At 33.1% G+C, this 11,343-nt stretch overlaps 1 pseudogene; it reads right to left on the bottom strand.

The window, feature by feature from the left end:
* Positions 1 to 699: 699 nt before the first annotated feature.
* On the bottom strand, positions 700 to 3,456 carry LOC107916873 (G-type lectin S-receptor-like serine/threonine-protein kinase LECRK4; annotated as a pseudogene).
* Between the last annotated feature and the right edge of the window lie 7,887 nt (positions 3,457 to 11,343).

The raw sequence follows: 11,343 nt of genomic DNA, 5'->3' as shown, positions 1-11,343 counted from the left end.
TATAATTTTTTATTAAAATAATTAAGTTGATATGATTTAAATTTGATGATTATTAAAAAATATGAAACTCAAAAATATTTGACATTTATTCTTTCCGTTCATTTTGTTTCTTCCATGCTGGATGAAGGTAATGTTATTTAATAGGTCCAATGGTCCAAAAATATTAATGTAAATGGACTGTCCATTCAGCCAACCCCCAAAATAATTGAAGGATTGTCCATTAAATTCCAAAATACACAGTCGGGAATCAACTCATTCGGCTTCCAACCCAATGTTCAATGGACAATATATGGCATGTCCAATTCAAGATATTGTAACCTATGACTCTTTTATAAGCAATATTTTAATAATAAATAAAATGGTGCGTTTTATAATTAAACCCAAATTCAAACTTTTTCATTTCCCTTTCTTTTTTTTTTATTCTAGCTGAAAAATAAACATTTAATTAACAATGCACAAGCAAACTTAGGAAAGAAATCTGGATCGTGACTTATTCTTATAAAATTATCCCATTAGAAAAATAATAATGAAAATGTTGACCAACAGCAGCATTGAATATGTACAGTACAATTATGAGAAAATTTTAACTCCAAAAAAATAATTAAATTTTGCGAAGATCTATCTTGGAACTATTTGAATTATAGAAAATAAAATTGAAACAATCAAAATAACCTCAGTTACATGCTTCAACCCCGTCTACCATATATGTAATGTAACCAGTAAATCAGTGGAAGGATTTGCATCAAATTTTCTGGTTTTTGAAACTCAATTTATTGAAAAATGAAAGCTATTAAATTTGTACATTCCAGCTTTTACGGGACCAAACTTGAAAAAGAAACACGATAATAGGCTACATCATTTTAATATTTCATAGACATAGAATGGAGTGTGAAAGGACATGGTGGAGATGGAACCTGGACTGCACCTTCAAGCATCATCGACACTGTCCTCATGGATGGCCTTAAAACTGGCTCATATTGCACACACCAAATTGCCACTTTCAATAGCATCTCCAATCTCCCAACATCGTTTCTGGCCTCTTCATCATTTTCAACAAGCTTTTCCATCATCCCTTCATTGTAGCAATCGAATGCCCATTCTGTTAATATTGCTTCTTCATCCATCTCCACTTCAACACATTTTCTGCAACATATGATCTCCAACAGCATCACTCCGAAACTGTAAACGTCTACCTTGACTGTGACCGGGGAGTTTCTGAACCATTCCGGTGCCACGTACCCTTTCGTCCCTCGTACGCCAGTCAGCGTTTGAGTTTTGCTGTTGATCAACAGCTTTGCTAATCCGAAATCAGATATCTTGGCCGTTAAACAATCATCCAAGAGTATGTTTTGTGGTTTAATGTCACAATGGATGATCTGTGTGCTGCATTCTTCATGCAAGTATGCGAGGCCTTTTGCAATTCCTGATGCAATTTGTAACCTTTTTTGCCAACTAGGCCGTAACACTCCGAAAAGGAAGTTCGACAATGAACCATTTCCCATAAACTCATAGACCAAAAGCCTATGTTGTTCTTCATCACAGTATCCAAGTAGTCTCACCAGATTCTTGTGGTGAGTATGGCCAATCACCTTCACTTCTGTTTTGAATTCCCTTTCACCTTCTTGTACAACCTTTTCTAATTTCTTGACGGCGACATAGTTTACGTAGCTTGGTGACAGTTCTCCTTTATAAACCGTGCCGAAAGCCCCCTTCCTAGCTCTTCTTTGAATCCGTTTGTGGCTTGTTCAAGCTCTTTGTATGTGAATGAACGCAGATTAGTCTCTAAATCTCCTCTGCTATGACTATGAACACCATCCAAGTGTTGTAGCCGTCTTCGGTATAAGCAAAAGAATATCAAGGCAATTGCAGCTAAAAAGGAGAAGTTGAAGATTGCTGAGGTACCTAGGAGAACTGAAAGGATCAAAATAGCAGCATTCTGATTTTCATCACTTGGTTTAGGAGTGTCAGGGCTTCTCCTAGAGGCATTTGACTTTGGTACCTTAAATAGCGCTGTTCTGTCAATATCTACTCTGTTAAACCGCCCATTTGAGAGTGGTAATTTCTTTTTCCAACAAGTTCCAGTTCCATCTGGACTTAAAGATGGATCCTGTAAAATGGCAACTGCACAAGTACAGTCAAGAAGGCAAGATTGCCTACATTCGAACTCAGTTGCTGGCTGCAATATGCCATAGTCACTGAAAGGGAAATCTGCAAATAATATTGACCTGAATTCAAACCGATCTTCCTCTACGGTGGATCCGTCTGGGTTGCAATCTTCAGCGGAGCTTGTATAATCTTGTTTGCAGCCAATGTGTGTATTCTTTTCATCCAAAAATGAAAATCCAGGGGGACATGTGCAATTAGGCCTCCCATTGACAGGCTCACAAATGCTGTTATATCCGCATGGTCCAGTTCCAAGTCTAGCTGTACTGTCGACAAAGCTCGAGCATATATCGTCCGGCTTAAACCACAAGACAGACCAGCTTCTACCACCAGCACTGGGGTTCCTTGGATAAGAATAGAGAGTAAAAACTCCATCAAAACCAAGTGTTGCCCTGTAGTAGTATGATTCTGGTTTCGGAACAGTGTTTATTGGTGCAAGGTTGATTATACTTCCACTTGAATTCCGAAATTGAATACGCCCCGTGCCGTTGAAGATCAACCGAGAACCGTCCCCGAAACTATAATAATTATTGTAAGGTTTTTTGGTGAACATATCAATTTGGTTAAGTATGAAAGATCCTTGGTTGAAACGAAGTTGATATTTCCCCTTACTGTAGTTTGCTTCAGCCAGAGCTGATGAAAGACTCTGATTAACATCCAATTCTTGTGAGGGTAACATGGTATCCGTTGGATATTTGAAGCTTTCCCATATGTTGCCTGAGTTTTGACTCGATAACACAAAGTTCCCTGTATCAAGCATGGCTGCATGAGATACTTGAGAATCATTATTGAGGCTTTGGGACCTCCACAACTCTTTGTTTCCAGGGTCTTTAAGCACAAGATGGCCAGTCCCGGTAAGCTCGACCTTTGAATTTCGAGCTGCTACTGCTGGAGTCTCCCTATTATTAGCATACCAGACGATGGTTCTCTCTGGTATGCTATCATACCAAATTGCAAGAAGGAAGAGATGTTCTTGGCCCGGAATGGCATAAAAACCCAAGGCAAAATCACCGGAGGGGGATCGCCATGCCGTGTTTGTACCATCGGCAGATAGAAAACCACCTACGCTTACATTGCTTTGAGCTTCAACTGTTGCAAAAATCCAGGAGATGGTTATAAAGATGAGGAGCAAGAGTTGAGTAGGAGAAAGTGCTGAGATCATTGGATGTTTCTCACAGTGAGTTTCAAGAATGATTCTTAAAAATGAAGATTATGGGATCATACAGAGAGAGAGAGAGAGAGAGAGAGAGAGAGAGAGAGAGAGAGAGTTTCTGAGGCAGTTGGCAGTTTAAAAGATGTGGTACTGTATGATCATAGATTTGAAGGTAACAACCCGCTGGAATGTGGACAAAATTGACGAAGCTATCCCATATCAATTGGAAAAGTCAGAGCATGATGGAATCTCAAGAATCGTCAGGACCAGACAAAAAGAAAGGAAATTTGGTTCTTATTTTTCTATAACAAAGAGGGGAAATGATAATAACGAGTGGTTAATGTGCTGTATTTTTAATTTAATTATATAATATTTGTAAGCTATTTTTCTCAGTTTAAATATATAAAAATTAATTATAAAATTCAAATAATTGTGAATTTTGAATGGAAAATCAAATCAAATTAAATTTGTGTGAGGTTGATGTTAAGTCACCATAGGAAACTTCCAACAATGGTGCGACTGGGGGAAGTTTTAGTTGGCACGGCACTTTAATTATATCCACATAAGATTTGAGGTAAAGTTCAACATTTTTTAATCTTAATCAATGACACTGGACTTTGAACGACCAAACCAAAAAAACAAAAGTCCGGTAATCTATGCAACGTTGCGTACAAGGTATAACAAAGATACTAGTCCGTCACTTTCCAGAAGGCCTTGAAGCGTGGCGATGACCTTGGTGGAATATACTCAACCTTGCATTGCACCATCATTCTGTCCAAAAGAAACGGTCATCTACTCACCCTGCATTCTCCTCCTTTCTCAAAGCCACCTATCTGCAACGCTTCATGAATCTAAACGCTTCATGAATCTAACTCTTGCGCACATAAATTTATTTACCCTAATACTCCATTACCAATAAATCTTAAAATTTCCTATCTATTAATATATTTACTCTAATAATACTATCCATCTTTTTTATTTAGAATTCATAGTTTAATAAAATTATAATTAATCCTATTAAAACTAAAATTTTAGTTTTCATTAAGCGTGAGGAAGAAATGATCACTCTCACAGCGCCTTCCGTAACCCATGGAATCATGATTGTCAAGTGATTTATGTAAGGGCTAGCTACTATGTTGTCTAAAATTTCATGAGGAAAGATTGCTTGTCTTCATTATTTGAACAAGACAAACTCTCAAGTAGAAACATAAATATATTAATTTCAATTGAAAACACATTGAAATTCTACTCTGGATGAATTAATCTTAAATAAATTTAAAGATTATTTCACTTGCGATATTCATTTCATGCTTACCTTAATCTTGACTAAGTAAATGGCTAAATGTGTTTTTACTTAAATGTTTTGATGTATTTGTGACACCAAATCTATACATTAGGTATATGACTCACATGATGTAGTGTTGCTTATAGAAACTAGAGTCATAGCTCACATAAGAATTAAAAGTATCGCATTAAAGACAGTATATGGTTTATAAAAATAGAATAGCGTCATAAGTTATTTGTCTAGGACAAATGATGGAGTCATTTCTTGGTATAAGTGACAATCATTTTCATTATTGAAAATATAATGAAACTTTGAGATAAAAATATTAAAGTGAACAAATATAACTTTATAGGAGCATGGATATTTTATAATGGTCATACACATATAACAATATTATTGGATTTAAAGTTTAATCATAATACTTTTAGTGATTTGATTTAATGTTTAATAAGGATGTAATTAATAGATAAATAGTCATATACATATAACCTTACAAAATTATGGATATTTTATAATGGTCATACACATATAACATAATTATATGCTATTGTAGCTCATATTATATATATATATATCCAATTCACCCTCGCTATATAACTTTGAATGATATGCATGTTAAATTTTAAACTACTTCACGAATAGAAAACATTTAGGATTAAAGAGATAGACCACAAGAACACCTAGAGTAATTGCGCTTCTTGGTATAACTAAGAAATAAACAAGGTTAATTTAATTGGAATGAGTAAATTAAATAATTGAGTAGAAAATGAAATTAAATTATAAGACATTTGTTAATCTTTTAATTTTGTGGAATTTAAAAACTCCATTTACATTGTATTAAATATTATTCATTTATTTTTTATCATCTTAATTCTTATTTATAGTAGTTTTTTTTTTAGTTTAGACTAGTTTTATTTATCTTATATATGTAGAGACTCATTTTTTATCCGGCCTAAACAAACCAAATCAAAAACCAAAAAAATAAAAAATAAAAAAATAGATAAACAAAAATTAATAAAAGTCCATTAGAAAAAGAGAGGTCCATTTACAAAATACAAACCCAAACCTAAACCACACAAACCCAATCTACTAACCTAAACCATCTAATCCAAGATTCATAAAGCCCAACAACCCAAAGCCCAATAGTCCAAAACCTAAAATTAATCAGAAAAACTAAAACCCTAAAGTAATTAGTGTTGCTGCCTCTGTCACGTCTGCAGGCACGCCTTCAGTTGTTACCCATACCCATCCTTATCACCACCACCTGCAAAAAACAAAGAATAGAGACAGAGAAACAGAAGAAGAACAGAAACAAAGATAAAGAAAAAACAAAAAAAAAACGAAAAATATGTTGTAATATTCGGCTATAAAGCCAAAGCCACCATGTAACACAAGAAAAAAAAGAAGAGATCAATAGAATATCAAAAAAAAAAAACCAAGTTAAAAAAAAGGCAATTCTTTTATTTAATCTTTTATTTTATTTTTCAAAAACATAAATGTCGAAACCATTTTTAGAGAAAAATGAGGATCGACTTTTAAAATAAAATGTGGAGTCGCCACCAATCCTTTTGTTTAGGTGTGATTGGATCACCTAATAAAACACTTTATTTCATTTAAATCCATTTTGGCCTACGAAAAATTTTAAAAAAAGGGGTTCGGGAGTCGGTTACGTATGAGGAAGGATTAGCACCCTCACTACACCCGAAATTGGTACCAAATTGATTAAGTACTGTCCTTATATCTAAAACTTTTAAAAATATTTTGAAATATGGTTCCTTTTAAAACATTTTGAATAGCACAAGTTGGTCGTCAAAATTCGTTTATTTCAAAGGAATACAGCATCACATCCAGCACGATTGAACACGACATTGTATACCTTCGAAATCTCGATTAATTTTCGACTTCCAAAAAATGATGCATTGAAAATTACAAAAGATGCTCAATTATTTAGTCCAACGAAAAACTAAAACTCAGTACGGTAGGGCACAATTCCTCGAATTCCCAAACATCAGTCATTGCCTTTGTTTTGTGAGATTTTCAAATAAACAATTATAAAAAACTGAATAAAAAATATACTTGTTTGCTTTGTTTGAGGATAAAAGACAATCGATATTGAGCAACTATGGGAATTAGAATCATGATGCAATAATAAGAAATAAAAACATAATTACAAGCACAAAACAATAATATGTGAGTACAACACTATACAAATTGATGACAAAGATATTGATACGAACATATAATTTGAAATACAAATAACAATAAAATTTAAATAACAATATATGTGACTAATGGACAACATGAAATAATAATGTATGAAACAATATGGAATCTAAGAGTCAATATGATATAAAATAATTTAAAAACTATTAAATATATGAAAATTTACAAATGAACAATATATGATAGGGTTTGAAATGATTTACATACATAAAAATAAAACTAAGAATATGTAAATAAATATTACAATAAATATTGTGAAAGAAGAGATTTGGAGCAAATAACATACAAAAATATTTTAAAAAACATAACATATCTATTTAAAGGTGATAATATACATACAATAATAAAAAATAAATAAAACAATATATAATGAAGATATAATAAAATAACAAAGAATATACAATATACATGAAAGAATAACAAACCAATATATAATAAAACTATATATACATGAAAGAATCTTAAATAACAAATAAATACTAAAATATGATTTTTAAAGAATAAACTATATACATAATAAATTTAAAAGGAGATGCAAATAAACAAATTTAAAAGAAATTATATATATATAAAATAACATAGAATTAATAATGTTTATAAAATAAAACTAATTTTAATATAAATTATATATATATAGGTAATTTAAACTAAATATTGTACAAAATTTTAAAACAATATGATATATAAAAGGTGATTTTAAAATAATACTTTTATAATAAAAACAAAGTAATTTATCAAAGTAATTTAAAATGTATAAAAAAATTAAGAGATAAATACTAAATGAATATAAAAAAAATAATGAATTATACAAATTGAAATGAAAAAAAATTAATTGAAATAAAATTAAACTAACAGAGATAATTAATAAATAAAATAAATCAATAAAACTGTCATAAGGACCAAAATGCAATGCGCGTGAATGCACAAGGGCTAAAAGTGCAAATGTTCCCAACCCCAAAAAAAAAGCACTCAGGCGCGGACGAAATTGGAATGGCCCGCAAGCTTCAGGGCAGAAATGAAAGAAATAGGATAGGATTAAATTAAAGGTGGCGCAAATGGGAGGGACTGGCCGCCCCAATTTCCCATTTAAGGTGAAAATGCGTATATCCAGCTTACAAATCGGGTTAACGCGCGACCTTTCCTTGTTTTACCAAACAGCGCCATTTTTTAAACATATATATGAATCAAAATAAATGCTCCAATAACCTCAGACCGATTATTCTCCTTAAAACAGTTTTCAAAACCCTTTTCTCTCAAAAATTTTCAACCTCTTCTCCCTCTCAGTCGACCGAACCAAAAGGTTCACCACTCTTCGACCTCCATGTCAACAAATCGGACCCTCTGAATCCCCATCAAAGCTTCGATTTCAACGAAGTAAACAAGGATTCAAAGGCTCCTTCAATCAGATAAGTGCTTACGTCCTTATTTATTTTGTATTTTACACACAATAATGAAAATCAAAGAAAAAAAAAATAGAAGCCAAAATCGAAAGAAAAAATGAAATCTTAAATCACCTTCTATTTTTTAATTGCTTTGTATTCTGTATTCAGTATGTGTATTTTATTTTTTTGTGAAAAAAGAAAGATCCCCTTTTACATTGTTTTCATTCAGTTTAAGATCCCCTTTTACATTGTTTTCATTCAGTTTTATAGCCAATAAATAAATAAATAAATAAATAAATACAAATTTTTCCTTGCTGTCATTTGCTGCCCATTGCTCCTTTGTTCGTTAGTCTGTTGCAGGTGTGCATGGCGTGGAGAAGCCATTCGTGGGTGTGGAGTGTGGCGAGTGTGGAAGCCATTGTGGAGCATGGAGGCTGGGGGCTGCGGCACGAGGCTGCTAGCTTTTAGGGTTTCCTGAGTGATTCTTTGTTTTGGGATGGGACTTTGGGTTTAATGTTGGGCTAATAAATGTAAATGGACTGATGTTTTATTTTTGTTTTGGGCTATTAAAATGTGGGTGTAAATGGACTCTGGACCTTTAAATTATTTTGGTTTTATTTTTTTGGTTTTGGTTTTGGTGTAAGCCCGAGCAAAAATTGGGCCTTACAATAAATAATAAAAAAGGTTTAAAAACTTTACCTGTCGTCGTTTCATCTTCCACCTCCATCGTGGATGGTTCCTTGTCGAATCAAAAAGTCTCCGAACACATTAGGGTTTGTCGATGGCTACATCAGAAAAAAGAAACCAAAAGGCATCTTGACTTCCGGCCATCGGAGGCAGCGGTTGTCGTTGCCGAGGACCGGTGGCCACAACGGAGCCATGACGACCCGGTGGCCGAACACAAGGGAGGATTTGAGAGAAAAAAATGGAGCAAGAAAGTTTTTTTAAGAAACAAGGTTAAATTGATTTTTTTTTAAAAAATTGATTTTTATAAGCCCTTAAAACGGTGCCGTTTTGGGCTTGGGTTCAGATGCCCAAAACAATGTCGTTTTGATGTGACCCGAAGTCCTGACCTGAATATCATCAAGATCCACGTGTTTTTTTAAGGAGGGGTCTAATTTTCATTCTAGTCCTTCTGTTTTTTTGCCCCTTTTTAATTTTATCCTATTCCCTTATTATTTGTTTTAATTTCACCCCTTTAATTTTATTTTCTTACAAATCAGTCCCTTAACCTATTGTTGACCCACTAAGGGGATGATATGTGTCCTAGGGTAGGGAAAATAACTTCTTGGGTCCTATATTTTTCTATTTCATTTCAATTTAGTCCTTTATTTGCTTTTTTGTTTTTTTAATTTGCACTTTTAATTTTGTTTAAATTTCAATTTAGTCATCTATTTATTTTATTCAGCATATTTATTTTTTTAAAAATTCCCTGCACTTTTAATTTTTGTTATTTATATTTCTGCCCCTTTAAATTGCACAATTTGTTATTTGGTCATTAATTATTATTATTAGCACTAATTGACATTATTTTTTACAACATTATTTTTTTATGATATATTGCATTATTTATGTTCTTATGATATCGTATAACGTGTTTATACATACTCGTGTGTCGTATATAATGTATTATGTTCGAATAAGTCTATAGTTTGTCATGTTAGAAGGTACTCATTTTCATACAATGTGTATTTAGCACTTCTAACCGATGCAGTGTTCTTTAATTAGGGGATTCGAGAAACTGGGCCCCTAACTTATGGGGTACGCTTTTCTCTCTGAACTGAAATAATCGAACGTCCTTTTTTCTTTATAAAAAAATAAAAATGTATAAGATTTAGGTAATAATTAAACGATGAGTGTTCTTATTTTCGAGAATTCGAGATTTTGTGCCCAACTTACGGGACATGACTTTTCGTCTTGATCGACCCGAAATAAGAAAACCTCCTCAGTAGAATTTAATTTAGACGTTATTAAATAACCTCACATGAAAGGGGATCGTATTTTAAATTTTCTTCAAATTCTAAATTTTTGATGCTAAGACATCAAGTAATCAACTAGATACCAATTTTGGGCATTCTAAGGGTGCTAATCCTTCCTCATATGTAACCTACTCCCAAACTTATTTCTTGAATTTTGTAGACTGAAATTATCATTTTAGTAAATCTAACCCTTTTATTAAAATGACTAAGTTTCAAGGTGATCCAATCACACCTAATAAAAAGGATTGATGGTGACTCCGTCTCATTTTTAAAATAACAAAGTCGAGTTCCAAAAAGGTTTCGACAGCTTGGTGACTCCATTTGGTACATAAGAGATTCAAGCCGCGAGTTGATTACTTTTTGGTCTTTTGTCGAAAATCAAGAATTTGGTGTAAATTGGCGATCTGTTTCTTGTATTTCATCATTCGTGTCTTATTTTGGTGTTGAAATGTATGAATGTCTTTGTTAATAATCTTAGGTTATATAGTGATTTAGCCATATAGTCTCATTTTTTTTGTTAAGGTTTAAGAATTATTCTTTATGTTTTCACATATTACATGACATAATCATTCTCTTTTGCCCTTTTTAAGTGGGAGTGAGAAGTTGTTCCTTCGTGAGGTATTCTCACCTTTGTGTAGGATAGTGCATCGCTTTCGGGATACATCCATACCTATGTCTTCGTAAGGTCTTCACCACCATGCAGCCGTAGGAAAATGTATTCCCCTAAACAAAACTCGACCCGTATGAGCCTATAATAGGTGAGGATTGAGGAATCTGTCGGTTCAGGTACCTTTACTTTAGAACCAAACCGCATGTAATGAACCCTAAAAGCCTACCCCAGGTAGAAGAATGTCGAACCTTTAGCGGTTACCTGAATAGATTACAAAGAGGAAACACTTTAATCATTATTCTTTGCTTTGTATTCAAGCTTTATACAAAATGTACTGACTTGTTTCATTTTGTTTTGGCTGCGTTTGCATTGCATTTTCATCTTAAAGGAAAGGTGTTGCTTCATGTTTAATTGCTAAATAGAGAGCTTGTCATGGAAAAGAGGTTTCTTGATAAAGTGGAAGGCAATGCGGCCATGCAAATATAGTCCAAAAAAGGCAATAAGAGAAAGGTAACATCTTGTTGGAGGGATATGTGTCAGAGTTATGG

The sequence above is a fragment of the Gossypium hirsutum genome, chromosome A01, assembly GCF_007990345.1.
Source record: "Gossypium hirsutum isolate 1008001.06 chromosome A01, Gossypium_hirsutum_v2.1, whole genome shotgun sequence".
Classification (NCBI taxonomy): Eukaryota; Viridiplantae; Streptophyta; class Magnoliopsida; order Malvales; family Malvaceae; genus Gossypium; species Gossypium hirsutum.
The sequence above is the reverse complement of the archived record's forward strand: the minus strand, read 5'-3'. Positions and strand labels throughout refer to the sequence as shown.